Genomic DNA, 23,720 nt, shown 5'->3' with positions numbered 1-23,720 from the left:
TCACATTGAAGGTTTTAGATTCAACTGAAAATTTTCTTCAATGTGTGCAGACATGCTTTTACACTAAAAATTCATAAGAAAATCTCTTAAAACTAATGATATCCATTTCTAATTCAACCTTCCATAAAACTGAATACAACCAATTTTATACATTGCCATACCCTTTTCTCATTACTAACGGCCCAGAGAGGAGCTACGTTCAAGGCAGTGACTTACAAATACCACATACTTGATACTAGCTCCAGCTGTACATCACCATGTAGGAAAAGAGTTTCTTCTTGATTTTAGTACTGTCAATCAGTATCCACTGACCCATGTCAAAATTTAGAGGAGCACTGCCAATATATTTAAGACTAAATAAAATGTTTTTATCTTTTAGGATGTTTTTGGAACATTAACCAAAAAAAAAAAAAAAAAAAAAAAAAGATTTTCTCAAGTAAAGAATCCTCTGTAACTTAAAGCAAGAAAAATATTTAAAGCTAATGTTCTAACCTTCTTAATGTTCAAATTATTTTAATATAATCTTTTGGGATGTATTACATGATCATCTATTTAAGTAGTGTTGTCCACAAGCAGTGAACAAAGCAACTGCAACTAGAAAGAATTTTGGGGAAAACAGCACAAGAAGCCAACAACTTCAGCTCCTGCATTTTGATAAAACAGTCTTTCCTTTCCTTCCTCCCCCTCCCAAAAGACAGAGATGTCAAACATGAATATCTGTTGCTCTAGGCAATAGACTGATGGATGGTATAACCAGATGTCCTTTGCTTATCATTAGATGAGACACACATTTCTCTAACCTCCACACAGAAATATGCTCCCAATCTTGCTTGCTTTATTTGAAAGAAAAGTCAAAGATAACCATGCTATATGAAGCCCTCGTCTACCTTTATATGTGTTCTGTCTGCATAATAAAGGCAGTATCTCTCTTTTAAATATGCATACACAAGAGAGATTTTCCATTTTTAGGAAACTGCTTGGAAGGCACAACCTTCTGCTTACAAGCTGATCATGCTAGTGACTGTAAACCACAGCCAGAAGGCAATAATCCATTTACAAAGGGTAGCATAAAGACCATATAGTCCCCATTCATATTCTGCTGCAGTCACCTACTGCTGAACCATCTCTCCAAGAAGACATTTTTCAGCAAGTAGGAGCAGGAGCAATTAATAGGAACGCTATTCATCTTTCTCTCCTCTGCCTTCCCTTTACCTATATATGTATACACACACACACAAGCATAGGTCACAGTCCCATGGCACTCAATTTTTAGTAAGGAACGCTAGGTAATTTTTCTCAAGGCCTGATCAGCATAGAGCAAAACAACAGCTCCCTTCCCGAAGGACAGACCGTTGCTTAGCTCAGAGATGCAGCAGCATGCTGCGTTTGCTCCTTAAAGGCAGGACAAAGAAATACTGGATTGCCAGAGGAACTGCAGAAGATTATACTTATGAGACTTCGGAGAGAATAAAATGTCCATAGCATTTTCTTTTGTGGTCATGATCCAGACCATCCTGTCATACAACAGCACCTGGAGTGGTCACTTTTATGTTACATTACAAAATGCAAAAATTTGCATTGCAGATACCTGGTGCTAGACATACTGGTGAACTGCAGGCTGTTGTGAACACCCCCCAAGACTCTCCCATGCAGTGGGAAAATGGAGAGAGTGGCCAAGGACATTTAGCCCCTTTTGGCAGTCTCTGCCCTAGGCAACTGTCTCATTTGCTGAAGCTTAGAGACTGACTTGTCTACATCAGTATTCTGTGGTGAACAATAATACAAGACCCTGTGCTTAGCTACAGGAAAAAAAATACTGCTGGAAATATTTTCATTACACAACAAGATTGAGAAACTTTGCAAAATGAGGTCACTATTCATTTCCACACTGATCAATAGCCACAGTTTTAAAACAAATAGAAGTTTTATAATGCATTTTTTTGATGAAATTAAATAATAATAATTAAAAAAAAAAAAAGCTATCCTGACTTTTATTCTTTTATTCAGGAAGAAATACATGATATTTTCATGAAGAAGGAGACTACACAGGGTTCATCAAGGTTATATTAGCATGACATTGCTAATCATTTTTATGATTATTGTTCAGTATTTTTGTTCACTAATAATTGTCCACTAATAATTGAACTAATAATTGTTCAGTACCACTTCAGGTACTGTCCATGTGTCACTGCAATGTTCAGTATACATAATCTATTGTTCTTGTCTGCCCTCTTTTTCCCCCTTGTATGAAACTAATGCAAATTTTCCTGTCACCATGAAGTCTGGTTGTGCACAAACTACAATACAGCATATTCTGTAAAAAGGCACGCACACATTTGTGGAAGAGGAAGTGGTAGTAGCAGTTCTAAACCTGGGTGACTCAGCCTTTCCAACACAAAACTATTATGGAGGTCAAGTGTATCCTTTCCTTTTAAAATACAAATCATCCATCCTTTGAGGCAAAAGAAAAGAACTATGTATGCCTTTGCATAAAATAGGCCCTCTACAAAAGCTGCTTTGGTTCTTAATAGGAACATCAGCTAGCATATTGTGTAACAGCTACAACATTTTTCCAAACTTTAATTTCATTTTTTTTAACTATAATTTTTCAGAACAAGTCATATTTTTTGAAATGTATAATAATTGAACAGATAATAGAGCAGTCAGTGGTGACAGTCCAATGAAAAGAGGATCCCATTAAAGAGCAACTTGCTCTTCAAAACATCCACAGATAACAGAATATCTATCTGCTTTACATCAGGAGCCTTGAATATGCTTTTTCAGTGACCTCTGACACATACTAAGGTATTTACTTTCTATTGTTTTCAGTCATAATCAGCTCTGTCAACAGGTGTTATAGTGCTTTTTATGATCTTGTCTAGTCACTACATTTTTGGAAAATAGGTGTGAAGTCAAGGCAACTAAATCTTTTAGATTAGAAACACTTAAATAAAAATGTCAAGTTCCCTAATTGACATCAGCAAAGTTTCTTTAAAAGCTTTACCAAACAATGGTAATATGAAACCTACAGTTAAAGCAACTACAGTGTCATTTGTGACTTTCCGTGTGCAAGCACTGGCATCATTACTTGAGGAATAGCCTGCCTACCATTCAGTTCAGGCCCACATTGCTGAACTTGTCTTTCTCTTTTTCCTACTCCACATCTTAGAGAGCAGCTCAGCAGAAAGGGATCTGGGGGTGCTGCTTGAAAGCAGGATCAATGTGAGCCAGTACTGTGGCCTGTCAACAAGAGGACAAACCACATTTTGATGTATTTAAGACAGCATAGCTAGCCAGCCAGCAAAAAGAGGCCCCTTTCTCCCACTGTGTTTAGCATTGGTGTGACTTCAAGGTCGTTAAGGTCCTTGAATGTGTCCAGAGAAGGGCAACTCATCTGGTAAAAGGGCTGGAAGGCATGTCACGTGAGGAAAGGCTGACACTTGGCAACACTTGAGCTGTCCAGTCTGGAGAAGAAGAGATCAAGAAGTGACCTCATTGCTCTCTGCAACTTTTTGAGGAGGGAAAGTGGAGAGGGAGGTATTAGCCTCTCCTCCCTGGTCACCAATGACAGAACACACGGGAACAGCACAAAGCTGTGCCAGGGGAGGTTCAGGTTAGATGTCAGGAAAAATTTTTTTCCTGTGAGGGTGGTTGAACACTGAAAGAGGCTTCCTAGCAAAGTGGTTCATTTCCTGTGCCTGGCAGTGTCCAAAAGACATTGGGAAAGTGCCCTCAATAATGTTTTACCTTTTAGTTAGACCTGAAGTGGTCAAGGCAGTTGAACTAGATAATCTTAGTAAGTCCCTTCCAACTGAACCATTCTATTCTATTCTATTCTATTCTATTCTATTCTATTCTATTCTATTCTATTCTATTCTATTCTATTCTATTCCATTCCATTCCATTCCATTCCATTCCATTCCATTCCATTCCATTCCATTCCATTCCATTCCATTCCATTCCATTTTTGTATTTGTAAGGCAATAATATTCTTTCCTCAGAGAGCAGCAACATTGTTTTGGAATGTCAGACGAACAGGGAACTTAGAACAAGACACATAAAGAGGAAAAACCAACTCAACCAGGCGATTTTCTTGGTGATAGCTTTCTTACGTAGGTGCTTTCTGTTTGAAAGACATAAGATAGGTTTCAGAATTTCACTTCATAGAAGTTAGGTTCATCCATCATCCAGGAATTTTTGAGGAAGAGAGAGACTTATGTTTGTCTACAGGGATGTGTTTTGACCTCAGTTACACAAATATCTCCCAAGGGCTTTGTACTGGGTCTGGCTGGGGTGGAGTTAACTTTCCCTGCAGTGGCCTATACAGTGCTGTGCTCTGCACTTGCAGCACTGTTACCACACCAGTGTTTTGTTAATTGCTGAGCAATACTGGCATAGCATCAGACTCCCTCCAACCCCCACCAAGAGACAGCAGACCGGGGTGGGCAAGAGGTGAGGAGGGGACATCACCAGGACAGCTGATCTAAACCAACTAAAGGGATATTCCATACCATGTGGTGTCACACTCTGCAATAAAAGGTGGGAAAGCGGAAGGAGGGTGAGGGGGGAGGAGGGGACTCTCATTATGAAGATGTCTGTCCTCCCAAAGAAACTCCTCATGTAAAGAGGCCCTGATTCCTGGGATGCAGCTGAACATACCTTGTTGATGGGAAGTAGAGAGTAATTTCTTTTCTCTCTTTCTGTGCTTCCACACAGCCTTTGCTTGCTTGTTGGGTTTTTGTTTGTTTTTAAACTTCCTTTTCCCTTTAATTAAATTATCCTTACCTCGACCCATGAGATTTTTGGGTTTTGTTTTTTCTTTCCAGCATACTTTCTTGTGCCCCTCTTCTTCTAAGGAGGGAGAGCGAGAGAGAGGTTGTTGTGGTGTTCAGGTGCCCAGCTAGGTAAAATCACCACAGGCTGAAAAAACATGATGGTTTTCCTCAGATAGAAAAGGGAGCTACACAACCTAAAGCAAGAAGTTGTGTTATCCACTTAGAATAGGAGGGCCAAAGCCAAACAACTAAAGCTGTCAAAATTGCCATTTATTGGTCTAGATTGATAGATCTCCAACCTGTAGTCAGAACAGCCCTTAAACAGGATGTTTAATAAGTGAAGGCTAATCAAAAAGTCTGATTCATTGCCTCTGTTTATAGGTTAAGGTTCTCCCAGGAGCATGAACAGCCATAGTCTGATAATTTCATCTAAATTTAGTGCCATTTTTCATGCCTTCTACAATGTCAAAATAAAAAATAAAAATAAAAATAAAAATAAAATAAAATAAAATAAAATAAAATAAAATAAAATAAAATAAAATAAAATAAAATAAAATAAAATAAAATAAAAAGTAACAGAATGTACAAAGAAAAGACATCAGCCTTGACTGTTTACCATACTGCAACAAGCTGAAATTATAACTGCTGAAATTATACAAGTTCTCTCAACTGGTATTGTAAAGTATTTACTTTTATAAATCCAAATCATTTAGATCCTTTAAATCATCTGTAACTGTGGTCTTTCACAGGTCTTCCTTAATTTGCCTGCCTTTTAGGTTTAGTTTCAGGTTGGAAATTAGAAGGCATTTCTTCTCAGAAAGAGCAGGCACACATTGGGACGGGTTGCACAGGGAGGTGGTGGAGTCACCGTCTCTGGGGGTGTTTAAGGAAAGGTTGGATTTGGTGCTTAGGAATATGGTTTAGTGTGTGACATTTGTAGTAGGGTGATGTTTGGACTAGGTGATCTTGAAAGTCTTTTCCAACCTTAATGATTCAATGATTCTATTCAGAGCAAAGTCTCAAATAGTCAAAATCAAAGGAGTCAAACAGAAAACACCAACTTACCATGAGAAACATTATGAAAATGTGGCCTGAAGTTTGCCCAATGTAGGGCCAAGAAGATGTTGAAACACAGAACCTTAAATCTAGCCAAAACTTTGAGACAGATTAGATATTTATCCCATGCTCATGTAATGTCTGTTTTTGTATATGCAGAATAGAGATAGCACTTACTGAATTACTACTTACTGCATAGGAAGAGATTTATATATGAAAAGTGTAAAGCCTTATGTGAGAAATATTGTTAATCGTTCACTGCTGTACAGCAATATTTAGGTCCCCCTAATTCCTAGATGTAATTATCTGTTTTTCCCATAGTTTGCAAAGTGTATCCTCAAAGACAGGAGTAAAGAATGAGAATGCTGATTTGCTTCACTGTGACATTTTAATATCCTCTGAGCCACTGAAGGGTGCTTGTGATTTATCATAACAGCATTTCCATGTTTCTGCCAATTCAACAGTTTATACATCCAAGGACTATTCTGCACTGTTTTCCAAGAGAGAGGGGGAAAGGGGCTAACTGCTTTTTGTCTTTTTTAAGTGTTCTAAAGTAACTTTACAGTCACCCTTTTAATTACAGAAAATAAAGCAAAAAGGTTTGCTTATTATTAGAAAAAACTGAGTCATGCCCACTGCTATTACATAAGGGCTCCAATTCAAAGACATCTGAGACTGCTCATGCAACATGAAAGCAGCATGAGAGTTTGTGGACCCATAGTTATACTGGATCTTGACAATGGCTCAAGAAAAACAGACATGGAAACTCACTTGGTGAATATATCTAACAAGGCTGATCTACCCTACCACCAGGTACAAGAACATCTACATTTTGGCTAACACAGGCCACTTGAGGGACATGATAGCTGCTGCTTATTTTGAGCTACAGCTGCTGAATTTCAGGACTCTTCAGACAATGGGCCCTTCTATCGTCAACTATCTTAATATATCGTCAAATAACTGAAATTTACTCCACTGCTTTGCTCTCCATATTATAAAGGCATTTCCTGAAGTTTAGCCAAATGTTCAGAAATGCAAATTTCAGCTGAACTCATCATCAAGGAAGCAATGAAAAGGATTCTTCAAAATGATTTACTTGATATCTACAGATATGACTCCATCTAACACTGGAATAAGAAAAAGTTATAAGACAGGATAGTGGGAAGGAAGCAGCCAACTGCAACAGACGCTGAACCATGTACAACTCTGCTCCCCTTTTCCACCCCTGCCTGCGGTTGTTGTAGGAGCTCTGGAAAGGTTGTGACACAGCTGAACGCTCCTCCAAGGTTGGTTCACCCTTCTGAAGGCCACAGTATAAATGCTATGTTACCATCCACAAATTATCCCCATATTCAAGTTTAACATCCCTCAGATAACCACCATCCAAGGTGACAAATTTGAATACAAATCCTATAATTTGTCATGTTCTAAGCCTACAAAGACAGCAGAGCCTAAACATCTTGAAGGCATGCTCTTTGCTGTCACCTCAGCTCCCTACCCCCAAGAACCAAAATTTGCCTAACTAAATGATCATAAACCAGAAAATAATCTACCACAAGGCCCAATTCCTAGGTACTCCTTGTGTCTATGTAAGACTATTCAGTTTCTTCTTTGGAGCCTGACATTTCCAAGGGCCAATCCTCCAGCTGCCAGGAGGCAATTGAAGACACCTTTTGGAGAAAAAATGGAAATGGAAAAACCTCCTGTGTCTTCTCTGATGGATTTGGGAGTGCTATGCTTGAAGAAGTGCACAGAGGAGCAATAATTGGAAACTGCTTTATAGGCCACCGTGATGGTTATTGGTTTACAGTGATCAACAGATAGGGCTTCACATGAGTGTCTGGCATATTTCTTAATTACATTGAACCCCTTTCCCCATAAGTGCAAATGATGATTTTCAATGCCTGCCAATGAATAGCAGTAATTGTGTTATCAGCTATCTCCAAGTGATAGGGGTCATAATGACTAAAGGAAGTTCAAATCAAAATACTTTATCAATTTAAGCCCTATTGATGAAACTTGATGATTCAACAGAACAACAAGAAATAAAGCTTTGAATCAGCTTTTTTTTTTTTTTTTTTAAGTGCATAGTACAGTTCATTATTCGACTGCTTGAGTCTATTCTGTTTAAGTATTTTAGAGGATGTACTAGTTTCAGCATTTTTTTTTTTTAATGAATTTTATTATTTTAGAAGTGTTTAAATAGAAGCATGCTGGTCACTTTGGATGAAAAGTTGCACAAAAGAAATAGAACAGAAACTCATGTTTAGTTCCTTCTTTTCCTTCACATACTTGGTTGGAGATTACACCCTAATCACTTTGCCTAAGATTTGTAAAATAGATGTAGAAGTCAAAGATTTCCCAAATAATTAAACCTCAAAAGCACAAAGTGACACATAAGAGTAAGGCTGCCAGAGATCAGTAAAGGAAATAACTCACATAAAGCTCTGCTCAGCCCCTATCCAGTGTTGTTCCCCAATGTAGTTGTCTATCTCCCAGTCACAACACCACCAGATAGAGAGAGAACTATTTATTTTGTCCCAACTTCTCCCTGCAACTTTCAGTTACTGAATGCAACAGAATATGTGTAATGTTTTTTCTCCTCATCCTTCTTCCTTTAAACATCCTCACTTCCTATTTGCAGACATCATGCAATTTCTTAAAATGTCCTTAGTCTGGAGTGGTAAGGAAGAGGGGGGATGCCACAAAAATGTCTTTGTTTAAATTCACACTTTTATGCTAGCAAAGAAAGTGTAAGGCCTTGTGGAAGAGGAGAGAAAAAGGAAGTGGGCATTTTTATATATATATGTATATATATGTATATATTCACATATATAGGAAAACATGATATGTTAATCATAAAAGTTTCTCAAAGAAAGTTTTTTAACCAAAAAAAAAAAATAAAAAAATAACCCTAGTTTACCTCAATTCTAAGATTCTCCAAACCCCCAGAAGTCACGTTTTGACCTCTCCCTGTTGTTTTAGAAATAGAAAGAAACATTCTCTCCTGGGAACAGATGGATACATTTGGACTAAGTGTGAGAGGCAGCTGGTTATGCTGAGACCTGGCCTAATTGCTTTCTCCTCTCTCTCTTCCTAGTCTTTCTAGGTCAACATTATATAAAGCTAAGAAGATACCTGTTGCAGTATAAGAAGGAAAGGAGCCTTATTTTTGCTTGCAGTCTGTTGGCTTTGATCTCTCGTATACATTTTACTGCTGTTCTATTCGAAACTCTGTCTATTCCTTGTTCTTAAAAACGAGCAAGCAAAAATACACTTCCCAAATCAGAATAAATATAAACCACTTTTCCTTTCCCTGCTCTTCTAGTTTCCCCCTCATTTCAATTCACATAGTATACACTCATACAGCCAGTCTTTCCTAAACTGTTTTGCAGTTCCCATCCCTATTGACTTTAAAGGCCATAAATATACAGTGGCCTAATAGATCATTCATAGTTCAAACTGAAATCATATGGAGCCAAGCTTCAAACCAGAATTTATTTTTTATGGCCATCTGTGAACTCCAAAAGATGAGAATTCTGAACAGAAGCATTAAAAGTATTCCGAATAACAGTCAAGCAGGCAAAGAAATACCTGTTGGAGTATTAGAGATGGATGGGTTTAAACTATGCTCTAGCCTGGCATCTTGACATTTAAACTATCCTCTAGACTGGCATCTTGACATGACACAGCACATCAACAAACTGCTTCTAAATCCAGTAGCCAAGCTGCCCAAACACAGGATCATGTATTGCGATGCTCCTCATTAATATGCTGGATTGAATCCCATACTGACTTGCCCCTGCAATGTGTCTGAGGTTAAAAATGCCTGTGTACTTAGCTTAATAGGTTCCCATTAGGGAAATGCAAAAATAGCATTGATTTTATTTAAGAAAAGCAGCTCAGATAAATGGTGCAGTTTAGTGGTTACACACAAAATTTTTCTGAGTTCTGGCAATTTTATGTCAAAGAAAGTAACCTACGTGAATGTTAGCATCCACATTTTACTTAAATTAACCCAAAATGTTCAGTACTCCTTTTCCAAAGCAGAAATTCATAAAAGAGTGAAAAATAAGCAGCACATCAAAAACAAACAAACAAAATGATAAAAAAAAAAAAAGTAACACTGCTATAATTGATAACAAAACGAAGCAATCAACCAAAAATCATGGAAATTTTGTCCTACAATTTTTTTTCCTCTATAAAAATTATGTGAGGAGTTATGAGACAGTTTTAACTTTTCAATAGGAAAAGGAAAATACTTCATTTTGAAAATATTTTAAATAAAATACTGTAGCATTTTTCCTGCAACCCTTGCAGTCTTTTATTTCTTTGTTTTGGTTCAACATGACTTTTCCTACAGGAAGGCAGTGTTTTCAGCCATACAAGTACATATTTTTCCTAACATAGTAATTGACAGAAAAAATGTACAGCTAACTCAGAAAGACCTGAAATCCCACAAGTCTCCTGCAACGGATATCAATCACAAGAAAGAAAGAAAAAAAATAAATCTTCCTTAAGACAGGAAAGAGGAAGATGTTTCTGATTCTAAAAGCAAATAATTATCATTGATTAAAACTGCACTGATTTTAAATATATATACATTTGACAAATTTAGGACATTTACATTTATGGTCCAATGTTCCTGTGGTTTCCTTACAACAATTTACCCTTAGGTATCGAATGTAATAAGAACATAAATCTAAATGAAAATGCCACAGCAAAAGGAAATTCATCTTCTTTCAACTGACTACTTTTCTAAGCAATGCTTTCCAAACCCACCTCTCCCACTGAGCTTCATCTTCCAGGTCCTCACACAGGCTGCTCCAGTCCAAGGTAATAAGTGCTCCATAAATCTGAAGCACTGAGGACATGTGGTACTGGGTTTATTCATGGGAATATAAAATATTGCCACCAAAGTACCACATGTTCCTAAAAAACTCCCTCACACTTAATCTGCACCTTTTGCTGTTAGCACTTGGGAAGAGGCAGAAAGCATGGGCCCAAGTAAAGAACTTTGTTTAGGAGAGCCTGCCCAAGCTTTCACAACAGCCTCCATGAGTAACAGGAAATCACAGAATCACAGAATTTTCTAGGTTGGAAGAGACCTCAAGATCATCGAGTCCAACCTCTGACCTAACGTTAACAGTCCCCACTAAACCATTTCCCTAAGCTCTACATCTAAACGTCTTTTGAAGACTTCCAGGGATGGTGACTCCACCACTTCCCTGGGCAGCCTGTTCCAGTGCCTCACAACCCTTTCAGTGAAGAAGTTTTTCCTAACATCTAACCTAAAACTCCCCTGGCTCAACTTAAGCCCATTCCCCCTCGTCCTGTCACCAGGCACGTGGGAGAACAGGCCAACCCCCACCTCGCTACAGCCTCCCTTGAGGTACCCATAGAGAGTGATAAGGTCGCCCCTGAGCCTCCTCTTCTCCAGGCTGAACAAGCCCAGCTCCCTCAGCCGCTCCTCGTAGCACTTGTTCTCCAGGCCCCTCACCAGCTTCGTCGCCCTTCTCTGCACCCGCTCAAGCACCTCGATGTCCTTCTTGTAGCGAGGGGCCCAAAACTGAACACAGTACTCGAGGTGCGGCCTCACCAGAGCTGAGTACAGGGGGACGATCACCTCCCTAGCCCTGCTGGTCACGCTGTTCCTGATACAAGCCAGGATGCCGTTGGCCTTCTTGGCCACCTGAGCACACTGCTGGCTCATATTCAGCTGACTATCCACCATCACTCCCAGGTCCTTCTCTGCCTGACAGCTCTCCAACCACTCATCTCCCAGCCTGTAGCTCTGCTTGGGGTTATTGCGCCCCAGGTGCAGGACCCGGCACTTGGCCTTGTTGAACTTCATGCAGTTGACCTCAGCCCATTGGTGCAGCCTATCCAGATCCTCCTGCAGAGCTTTCCTACCCTCAAGCAGATCGACACACGCACCTAGCTTGGTGTCATCTGCGAACTTACTGAGGGTGCACTCGATGCCCTCGTCCAGATCATCGATGAAGATATTAAAGAGGACCGGCCCCAGCACCGAGCCCTGGGGAACGCCACTAGTGACCGGCCTCCAACTGGACTTGGCTCCATTCACCACGACTCTTTGGGCCCGGCTATCCAGCCAGTTTCTAACCCAACGAAGCGTGCGCCAGTCCAAGCCAAGAGCAGCCAGTTTCTTGAGGAGAATGCTGTGGGAGACGGTGTCAAAAGCCTTGCTGAAGTCAAGGTAGACCACATCCACAGCCTTTCCCTCATCCACCCAGCGCGTCACTTTGTCATAGAAGGAAATCAGGTTCATCAGGCATGACCTGCCTTTCATAAAGCCATGCTGACTGGGCCTGATCGCCTGCTTCCCCTGCAAGTGCTGCATGATGACTCTCAGGAGGATCTGCTCCATGAGCTTTCCTGGCACTGAGGTCAAACTGACAGGCCTGTAGTTTCCCGGGTCTGCCCGCCGGCCCTTCTTGTAGATGGAAATCTTGAAGCTTGGTGGATTTTTTTTTGTTTGTTTGTTTCCATCTATGTAAAATGAGGCTTAGAAATTGAATTAACTTAGAGGGATTTTGAATTTCTCATAAGGGAACAGACTCCAAAGCAGGCAGAAATACAAGCTTTTCTGATTTTCTACAGGCCTTGTGATATCTAATTTTTTTTTAGCACTTTAAAAAAGAAAAATAAAATAGACGCAAAGTACTATCAACAAACAAAGCTCATGCAACAAAGAAACAAAGACTACATGTGAAAGAGAAAGAAACCAAAATCTAGTAAATAACTTCTTAAATCCCTTCTGAAAATGCATACAGCAACTCACAAAGTCTTTTTTTGGGAATTGACATTTAGAGGGGCTTAGAGAGATTCTCTTTTTCTCACTCATTCTATAAAAGTGCTGTGGCACAGCATACAATATCCAAACACTTCCTATTTATAGGTACACTTTTGCTTTCCATCCCTACAATTGCTTTTTTTTTTTTTTTTTTTTTTGCTTTTTGCTTTTTTTTTTTTGCAAGTAACAAACATCCACTTTGAAAAGAACAGCTTTGATTCTCTTGCTGTTTTTCCAAGAAAATCCATGTTTTGTTTTCAGAAAAAAAAAAAAAAAAAGATTTCAAGATATTCAGTATATTTATACATTCAAAAAACACCTATGTGAGTAAAAAGAATTACATTAATCCCCTTATTTCACTGGATTCTTCCACAAGGTATATGCATTTAAATACAATAGAATTTATGAGAGGGGTTGTTTTTTCCCAATTCTTTCTTTTTTTTTTTTTCCTGACCTTTCCACTCACGTCAGCAGTTGCTCAGTTATTTTGTTATAATTTAGAAAAAATTGCAAAATATTTCAGAAAAATACAATAAGATCTCAAAATATTTTAAATTATATTGTGCATAAATACAAAGATTGTTATATTCGCTGGACAACTGCACTGAAATTTCACTGAAACAAATAACCTACAGAAGTGATTTGCTTTCAGAACACAGTAACTATAATCAGTATTTCTTCATATGGAATATTTCTGTTTAGTTGTATCCTTAAAAACAAAAACAAACAAACAAAAAAAACCTGCATCTTATTTAATACATTAAAGGGATCTGTTTTACTGACAATATAGCTATATTTTTTCCAGAAGTTAATTTCAGCATTTCAGTTCATGCCTTTTTTCTTCTTTTACATGTTACAAACATTCTCTAATTTTAAATAAATGTTTTTCTCATCCATGTTGTGTAAAAAACTGCAATAGATCAGAAGAGAAAATGGAGTACTCTCAGTCCTCAGTACAGACATGCTTACATGCTCAAAACAAATGCAACTCCAAAAAGCAGAGAGAAATATTTTTTCCATCATTAGCACTCGAGTTAGCACTTGATCACTTGCAGAAAAATATATATATGTGTGTATATATATATATATCAGCAAAAAATACATTACTTTTCTATGGGTTATGCCTCTGTAAAGTAAAATGTGTGTTTATTAGACAATATTTAACTAGATGCAGTTGGGGAGGACATTTTACAAAGGAAGGGCATTAAAAATATTCTCTGCCCCTAAAAAATTATAATCTGTCTCTTTCTTAGTTCAAACATTAAAAAATCAGATCCACAGCTGTACTCAAATGCATTTTCTGAGTGTGTCAGGAATTCAGTTCTCTCTTTTAATGGAGAAATTGGAAAAACATTTAGAAAAAAAAAAAAAAAAAAAAAAAAACTAGGCATGAAATTGGAAGGGAAAAAAAAAAAAAAGAACGCTGTATGTCAGCTCTGTTTTCCCTGCAGGAATATATAATCCCTGCACAGAGCTGCCCTGACCTTCCACAAGTAGCAGGGTAATTGTTCTTGAGGATTTTATGAATATCACAATCTATTTGAAAAGAAAGGTATGGAAAAAAAGAGGAAAATGAATTTGAATTTGCAGTGAAAGTGAGCATCCAGTACTAGGTTATTCCCCAGATGAAAGAGAGACAGACTTGATCCCTGGGCAGAGAGCCAAGAAGATATCCTTGTGGTGGAGCACGACCAAGTTCTGCAGCTGGAGAGTTTTGTTGGGCACAGAGGAGGGACAGGAGAGCATTGTCTTCAGAGCAGGTGAGGATTTAAAGACACTGGAGCATTAATTTCACCAGCCTTCCTCACTACCAGACTCAGAAGCAGGGCAGCAGTAAATCACAGAATCACAGAATTTCTAGGTTGGAAGAGACCTCAAGATCATCGAGTCCAACCTCTGACCTAACACTAAGAGTCCCCACTAAACCATATCCCTAAGCTCTACATCTAAACGTCTTTTAAAGACTTCCAGGGATGGTGACTCCACCACTTCCCTGGGCAGCCTGTTCCAATGTCTAACAACCCTTTCGGTAAAGAAGTTCTTTCTAAGATCCAACCTAAAACTCCCCTGGCGCAACTTAAGCCCATTCCCCCTCGTCCTGTCACCAGGCACGTGGGAGAACAGACCAACCCCCACCTCGCTACAGCCTCCTTTGAGGTACCTGTAGAGTGTGATAAGGTTGCCCTTCAGCCTTCTTTTCTCCAGGCTAAAACAAAGTTTTGCATGGGGAAGCTATATTAGAAGAGTCCCTCCAGGGCACCACAGTGAAGAATAAATCCTTCACAGAAAGAGAGAATGAAACCCAAGCTTAGAGCTGAAGCCACAAAGATATACCAAGAGGATGCATCTCCTAATTCATAATACCTTACAGTCCTCTCCAGCACATCCCTGGTGTCGGGTTGCTCCCTCCTGAGCTGCTTTTAATTCTTCATGACTGCATCCAACTGTGGCCCAACTTCAGAGATCAGGGTTTGAAATGTTCTGTTTTGGTAATGATGTCTATTGGCCATGGCTCCCTGTGAGACAGAGGTGCCTAGCCCTAGGATGAGGAACCTGGCCCATGGGTTTAGCCCCATCTTGGTTAGGGCTCATCCCCCACCATGCTGCTGCAGAAGGGCTCAAGGAGGATGGCCACTCACCTGAGACATCAGAAGCATGGGCATGAATTTTTAACTCCTCTGTTCACTGAAGCAGCAGTTGCTTTTGCTCTACTTCACTGCACAAGATGTGCAATCTTAGTTTTACGTGGAGGTGAAATTCCTGTATTAATTCATATTGAGTGCACACAAAAGTCAGAGAGAAAAGTAGCAGTGAAGAGAGAGAACAGTAAGGGCTTTTTGTAATCCATATTGAATTAGTCACTTTAAAATGAGTGGTGAGTATTCCATGATGGTATCAGAATAAAGACAGGACCACTCAGATGGAGGTAGAGAGGAGAAAACTTGCAGGTGTAAAAAAAAAGAAAAGGATACGATAAGGCAGGAGAGAATAGTTGCCGTAGATATATACCTACTTCCTTCATTCCATGCACCCATAATTCTCTCTGGCAGCTACATGATTAATTCAAAGATTTATTGATTTTTTTTTTCTTGCTCAATCCTGCTGACCTGCTTTTGTCGACAGGTCTGTGCAGATCACACTCCTTCACCAGCTGAAAGCATGGCATCACGTTGGGCTCCGTGGCCTGCAGTAAACATTTTGACTCATTCAACATAAACAGTATCTGAGTGCATGGTAAAAACATGGAGAGTTTATTTCAAACAAAAAAAAAAACATGAACTAGCAAACTGAGAGACTTTTTTTTTTTTTTCCATGAAAAACAATATCTAATATCAATTTCAGTGCAATTTTATTGAGGAAAAAAAAAAACATCTAAGTACTTCAATCTCTCTTCTTCTGCATTCTGACTTTTGTGAGAAATTCACTAGCTTTAAGTTTTCTACAAAACCAAAGAAATTTGGTACAGCCACTGTTTACATCAAAAAGTATTTAGCCTTTGGATCCACAACCTTGCTGCATCAGAGCACAGCATGCTCCACCACAGTGCAGTCACACAGCCTGAGCTCACCCATCAGATCACAGACAGTAAAAATTCACTTGGATTCTAACTAAAGTATTTCCTGGTCCTCATCATAAACTTTGTCTGAAGAGAAAACATACATACTGGTATTAAAATATGCCTCTACAATTTAGCAACCCAGGTGAAACAGCAGAGATGGGATGCTGATGTCAAAGATCTACCCCACAGGCACTTCATTTTTTTCTAATGATTCATTCTTCTAATGAACCTTTCAGATATAAATTTGCTCTCATTGGGGAAGACAAACCAAATGAGCATCTGTATGACTATCTATAGTTCTAAAAATTCGCAGGCTTATCCACAGTGAAAACATTGTGCTGTACAACGATATTTTGCTGGAAATCAGTTAGCTAGTACAAGCGTGTCTTTTTGTTTCTTACAGATGTCACTTGTTAGGAGTCTCCTTGATGCATTAAAAACAACAATAATACAGATCAATATCATGGCTGGTGGTGGTTTTGACATTTTACCCCTCTCAGAGTGCAACTAAACCACATACGTAGGTGAAAGCTGTATGGTACAATGCGTCCTGGGCAGTAAGGCATGCACTCATTAAAATGAATCTCATGCATCGATTTTGTCCCCTCACAGCAAAACTGTCAGAGCTCATTGGCTGTTTGCTCAGGTTAGATAGGATTTTGTTGGGAAACCCCAGCGTACAGCACTTAATTTGGTCGTCTATTCATCTGTTACCATTCAAGGTGACAAGATCACAAGCTACTAGCAAAGCAGATTATAAAGAAGAAAACAATGCTATGACCACTACTAAATAAAATAAAAAGCATATATATAAGCATATATATCATCCACATATATTACTGTTCCTTGCCCATTGGTGTGCAGTTTGATAGTACTAGGTCTTGTTGTCTAAATATCACCAAAAAAAAAATATCCTGTATATCATAACAAGTCGATACATATATTGGTTCAAATATTCAGGAAAATTGTATAAACCAAAACCTGCTTTAAGAGTTGTGAACAAAGAACAAAGGCAAAATGGAAAATTGAGTGAACCCCTATGAAGATTAGCAGTCGGTCTGCTCTGATTTCACCTTTAATAAAGATTTGGTAAACACCACATTAATTAAAGTGCAGCCCATATTTATTTAGAGGTTTTAGAAAAACCCCAAAGAGAATTAATATTTCAGGAACTGAGGCCAGAAAGGTCTGGCCAGATGATAAAATGGGATTCACCCCATGAAAATGAATGAAACTTCAAGAACATTTGGAGGGAAGATCATAAGACAGATATTTCCAGTGAGAAACTAACTGTGCCACTGAATTCAACCATGCTGAAAGAAACCTCTTCATGACCTGCAACATCAATAACAAGGTGGTAAAACAGAACAGTTGAGGCATCACATGAAATAATGTTTTGTGTGGTCCAACAGACTCTTAGGCCTGTAGAGATCCATGATAGGTATCTATATATGTGGGTGTATACACTTACACACACTCATGGAGATGGAAAGAGAGAGAGAAATATGTATCAATAAACCATATCAAATATTTGAAGCCCTAACAAAGAAAGCAGAGTTACAACCTCCCTCTCTCCCTCTCTTTTCAATTAATTCACAAGAGCACAAGATGTAATTCTGAAGGGGGCCTGAATCCAATCAAGATTTCATGCTTCTTAATTGAGTAAGCACAGAAAAAAAAATAGATGGTTGAGAAAAAATAAAGAAAGAGGATTGAGGGGGTGTTGGATGTATTTTATTTTTTTATTTGTTTTTAAAGTGAATAGAAGGAAAGGATACCTCCAACTGATGGAAGTAGAGGGCCATCCAAAACAGAGGAAAAAAAAGATTACAACATACTTGTCCCCTAGACACATTTTGTTACTGAAACGCCAGTAGTATTATTACTAATTGCAAAGCCTACTAGTATTAAATATGCTGGCTGGAGTGAGACAAAACAAATTTCAGCTTTCAGCACTTTAGGCAATAAGATACCACACTGAGGTACTGTTTTCTCCCCTGTCTCTCACAAATACCCACCCTCAGAGCAGCCACAATATCCAGTCATGCCAAAGAAGATCCGCAAGTTCCTTCTCTGAGGACAACAATAGTGTCTGTGATATTAACAATTCAATTTCACATGTATGCTTCCTGTGCCAGTTAAATGCAAACTCCTTTGCCTACAGTCTTATCACCTATCTTCTGTGCTATCAAAATACAAGCCTATGACATGCGAGCCAGATGCTGTCCGTCTTCAACCCTCCAAGCCACTCTGAACATCTACAAAGCCATGAAACCCCTTGCATCCAATCTTATTTATCCCTCTGCTCTAATTTTAGAATGACTAATCTAATCAAAATACTCCAGTGTAATGTCTCAGGAAACAATGGACCGTATGCTGCAGAGTAGCCAGAAGAAAGGTCCTCCAATGAAGAGCTGAGGTACATTGCCTTGTTCTGTTACAATCCTGGTTTACAGTGAGTCAAAGCAAAGCATTAAAATGTTTGTACAACCAGGAAGTGCTAAGTTTTTACTGTCTCCACTTTCTAGGATTCTGAAATAGTCTAATCTTAAAAGAATGGTGCTCTTAGGAAAAAATGAAGGTAACGAGACATTTCTTAAATAATGTAGCAAATGACTTTTTCCAAAGTCCCATAGGAAAACAGCTTTGTTGAAAGAGAAAGTGAGGAAGCTGCATACTGTCTTTAGGGATGGGCATGTGCACTTTACACCTCTTCAAGAAGCTTAAAAAACACAGTACTGCAAAAGCAAAACTACAGTCTGACCTGAGCATTGCTGAAAACTACACACATTATCTTTCCAGGGAGTCAAGGAAGTTCAGTAGATATAGGAGTCTGACTGCTTTATTTTCTGCCCTATCACAATTTTGAATAGCAGGTTTAAATCCCATCTTTCTGATAGAAGGTAGTTTACACTCATAACTTTTTTTGTTTTATATACATTGCCAAAGTGTAAAATATCACACTTCAGCCAACTGCACCTGGACCGAGAAAAAAGCTTGCATCTAAGAGCAGTCTGTGGCATACACTGAGTGTCTGCTGAGTGCTTGTTGTTTGGCAACCATGTTTAAGCCCTGACATCAAACCAAAACAAGAAAGATCACATCTCATCTCTACTAGACACAGCCTCAATCAAATGGCTGGACTTAACCAGTGTGATCATCAGCAATAATCTAATTCTGAGCACGGGTCTCTGCACACAGGACCACTCTTTATAAAAAGAGATTTCTTTTTCCCCTCTACGTACAAACCTCATGTCTGGGGAAAAAAAAAAAAAAAAAAAAAAAAAAGTGATCACTCTATGTAAACAGAATCAGTGTTGTAATCTCCAAACCCCAGCACAAACAAAAACTGCAGTGCTGCATTTCAGATGCCGCCACGTGATAACTACTGGCAAACATTGACTGCTTGCTGTCAACCGCAGCAGTTCAGAAAAGCCCTCTGTGCAGAAAGAGATCCAACAGCCTCTGAGCCTTTTAAAGACAAGACTTGAGGAATGGCATGTAAATAAATAATGCAATTCATTACATCAAATGTAGGTCATTGTACATCAGTGACACTTCTCAAACTGTGGTCCACTGTGTCTAATTTCTGGCCCAAGTAAAGTGTGCTGTCTGAAAGGCTCATCGGCTGTCATCTGCATGTCAGTCAAAGTCCTTCGGGGAGCTGTGTTCCATTCATGCTTACACACCTTTCGTTCGAGCTGCTATTCTTTCTGGACAAATTTAAATATGTCATTGTGCACAGTTGTTATTATCTGTCTCTCTTCTGCCTTTTTAAAGCAGTTGCATTCTATGTATATTGGACAGATTCTTGCAAGGTATGTCATTAGACAGGAAAATAGGAATTCAGAAAGGTCAGGGCATGAACCTATTCATGATCCTGCTCATGGCACTAAGGTATTCAGATACTTGGAAAATGCCTCATAGTTATCAGCACCAGGATAGCATTCATAAAGAAAATACAGTATGTAGTCACTGACCAAAATTTAATCTTCAGCCTTTCTCTTCGTTTCCATCTGTTCTTCATTCTTCTCTTTTCTGTCTCTTTGTTGATCCTTTCTACTGACCTTTATTTTTAATAATCCTTTTCTGCCTTCTTTCCCCTACAACCACACCCATCCTTTGCTCTCTCCAGGGCTAATTAACACATGAACGGACTCTGCTCTTTGTTTTCACCCAGACAGAGCAGAATCAGCAGTTACTATGTCTTTGCCTTCCTCTCTAGTCCAGCTTCACTATTTTGTGTGTGAAGAACAAATACAAGCCAAGCCATAGTCTCCCAACTGCCTCGCAGTTGCTCAACAGCAGCAGGAGCACAGTCTGCACCCATGACACATTTCTACGCTATCATTCCTCTTTTTTACAGCTGTAGCCTGCAAAAATGTACTTCATTGCATTCTTTGGTCCTGCAGGGCCTATGCTGTTTTCAATGGTTACAAGGTCAACACAAAACAGGTTCCAAAAGTCTCTTTCTGTGGGAATGGTTTGTGAAGGAGAGCAATGAGAAGGAAAGGAAACATGACCTTTAAGCAAGCTGTATGCAGTTATCAGTCATACAACATTAGAGGATTATTTAAGCTTTTATGTTTAGTGTCATCTAATGAAAATGCATAAGAGCTGGTGACTGATGCAAACACAAGGCAGAAAACTGCACATCATTACACTATTTATAATTCATGTGAATTTCAGACTCAGTTTCAACTCAACTGACAATATACAACTCTTCAGACAAGAAGCATCTTCCTGAAAAAAGATCCTGAAGATACAGCTGCAGAGCTTTGTACAGTGACAACATGCACTTTGCACGTTCACAAAGACTTCTCAAAATTGCTGTTGGTCCTTCTATTTTGCCAGCATTTTAGAGATTGCTGGGCACTACACACACCACTGGAATGTTTGATTCCTTTTTCTAGGAGACACAGATGGGAAAATTAGATATATTTCATGCATTTGTAGTGGACTTATAACTGCAAAGGCCTGTTGCTGTTCTTATCTGTGTCTATCGTGAGAGCATGCAATACAGCTGTGTTTAGCAGAAATGGCTAAATATTTCATCTAACAAATATTATTCAAAATGTATCTTTCTTGTATGAAAATATTTCTGTGTATTGTTGGGAGTTGAGGTTTAGCATTTTTTTTTCCCAGAATAGATTCATCTGAAAAAGCTTTTTAGCCTCAGATTTACTGTCATATTGAAAGACAAAAGGTAGGATCAAAACCTCAACTATCTAGCCATTTCTCTGGCAGATGCAAAACTTTTTAGTCCACAGCTGTTCTTTTGCACAGAAAATTCATGGAATTCACTATTACTAGCTTCAGAAGTAGGCACCTTTTATTGAACAAGGAGCCTGACCTATCCGATCACTCCTTGGAAATGCTGTAGCAATACGTCTTAGTAAGTTTCAACGCCCAATTACTTTACAGTAACCTGGAGGCATGACTACCAGGAAACAGAAGATGCTTTTACCCAGATATTTATTACATATTTTGACTACTGTGGACTTCACTGTGCTCTCTTCTGATAACTAAGAATTACAGAACAAAAGCAGATATACCCATATGTCCAGTTCTGCAACAGGACGGGAAGAAAGAAAAAAAAAGTCTTAATCAAAGAATATTCATCTAAAAATGTTCTTTGCAAAAGTTAGATCTTTTTAACAGTAAAGATCACTTTCATTTTTTTCCTTTAAAATACTCAATTTGCATAGGAAGAGGAATGATATCTAAAACAGTAAATAACAGCTGAAAGAAAAAATTCTGGTTCAAAAGTATCTTTCCCACAAATTTTTCTACCCTAGCAGTCAGAATGGTGCTACAGATATTCAGGTATATGAAATATTTTATACAAATATGATATAATAATAAAATATAATTTTATCATTATATATAATTCTATAAAAATAAAATATAATTTTATTCTAAATTATACTGGGAAGAATTGTACTGGGACTAAGACCTTCCAGAAGAAAAGTTTGTCTGTTAAACCACTCACATAAGAAGCCTCACCACTTTTTTTTGTTGTTGTTGTCTTGGGAAACAAAAAACCAACAATCAAAAACAAACAAAAAACATGTTGATAATAATTGTATAAGTAAGCATATAAATTTCCTCAGAATACTGATCATTAGTGGAAAATGGCTCAATAGCTGTGTTACATCTTGCATCTTATTCATCAGCACTGACATTCCAAGAAGACATGCTTGATCAATATCCACCATTTGAGTTCATGGCCAGATTATTGCAAAATTGATTACGAGCAAAACTCAATGCAATTTAAATATATATATATATATATATATATATATATATATATATATATATATTTTATATATAAAACACATGGGCTCTGGTTTTTAAATGCTGTCACTATTAAGTTGCATTTAAAGACTGTAAGTGGTAAACAAACAAATCTTACAATCATTTTGGTTAAACTGGAGCAACATTTTCCTGTCTCACTTTTGCCCTTGCACAACAGATAGCATCAACCTGTAATCTAACCTGGGATTTCATCTCTGAAGCTAAATCTTTTATGTGATATGATCCAATATATTAAACAGATATTTTAGGTTTCTAACTGTCAAAGTAAGGGATAGTGAGATAATTAGAAACTGTTTTTAAGTATTGAAAACCGTAATAGTTTCTTAGTGATTGTACCCTAGTCAACAAGAACCATGGCAGTCTCTGTGGTTAAACGTTGTTATGCACTTTTATCCCCCAGAAGTCTGAAGGATAAAATCAAGATAGACTAACTAGGATGAAATTATCTTAACAAAGCAGTCATGATGGTCTGCAGAAATGTCACACTTTCTTCCCTAAAGAAGGGGTTACAGAGACCTGTATGTCCTAGTCCTTATTCCTGAAGAAAAAATATTAATGTTTTTTTGTAATATAAAATGAATGAATTTTAAAAAATCTTAAAGTAGTTAACTATGTAGGTATACATATTCTTTCTGTCAACCAATTCTCTTATGGACAGATGTATATGAACCATCTATTAGCCTATTTTAAGATGAAGCCAAGGAGACGCATCCACCCACTGTTGGATTAGATAACCTTAACCATAGTTCTGTATTTTTATAAGCAGAATAATAGAAAGCTCATTATTACGTTCACTACAACCTTACTACATTGGTTGAGTTGTTCCACTAGTGAGTTCTACAGTTCAGATTTTAAAAACCTGTCTGTGGAGACACGTTTGTGTCTGCTGCCCAGTGACAAAAATAATATGCCAGACCAAAATCCAGGAACGTAACAATGTAGATTTACCAAGCTTAAACAACATGGCAGTAATATAGGATAACTGATCATGAATTATCTTGCACTTAAATAGCTATCAAATCTTTAGAGAGCTATTTAGAATATTAAAAAACAACCAAAAAATGCTTATGTAAGAAATCAATAAACTACCGAGAGAAATAAAATCTACAACATGAGTCATATAAAAACATAAATATTTCCATCAATGTCACATTTGTCAGAAATGAAAGATTATTAATTTGCTGAGAAGTGAAAA

The 23,720-nt window shown here is 38.1% G+C and overlaps 1 protein-coding gene across 1 annotated transcript in view; it reads right to left on the bottom strand.

Moving 5' to 3' along the window:
• Window positions 1-23,720, bottom strand: part of DSCAM (DS cell adhesion molecule) — a gene marked incomplete at both ends in the record, with an annotated part of 475,592 nt that overhangs the window by 371,950 nt on the left and 79,922 nt on the right. The window lies entirely within an intron of this gene.

This window comes from Netta rufina (assembly GCF_964035555.1).
Source record: "Netta rufina genome assembly, chromosome: 1".
NCBI classification, from domain to species: domain Eukaryota; kingdom Metazoa; phylum Chordata; class Aves; order Anseriformes; family Anatidae; genus Netta; species Netta rufina.
Note: the sequence above shows the minus strand (reverse complement) of the source record. Positions and strands in the feature narration are given on the sequence as shown.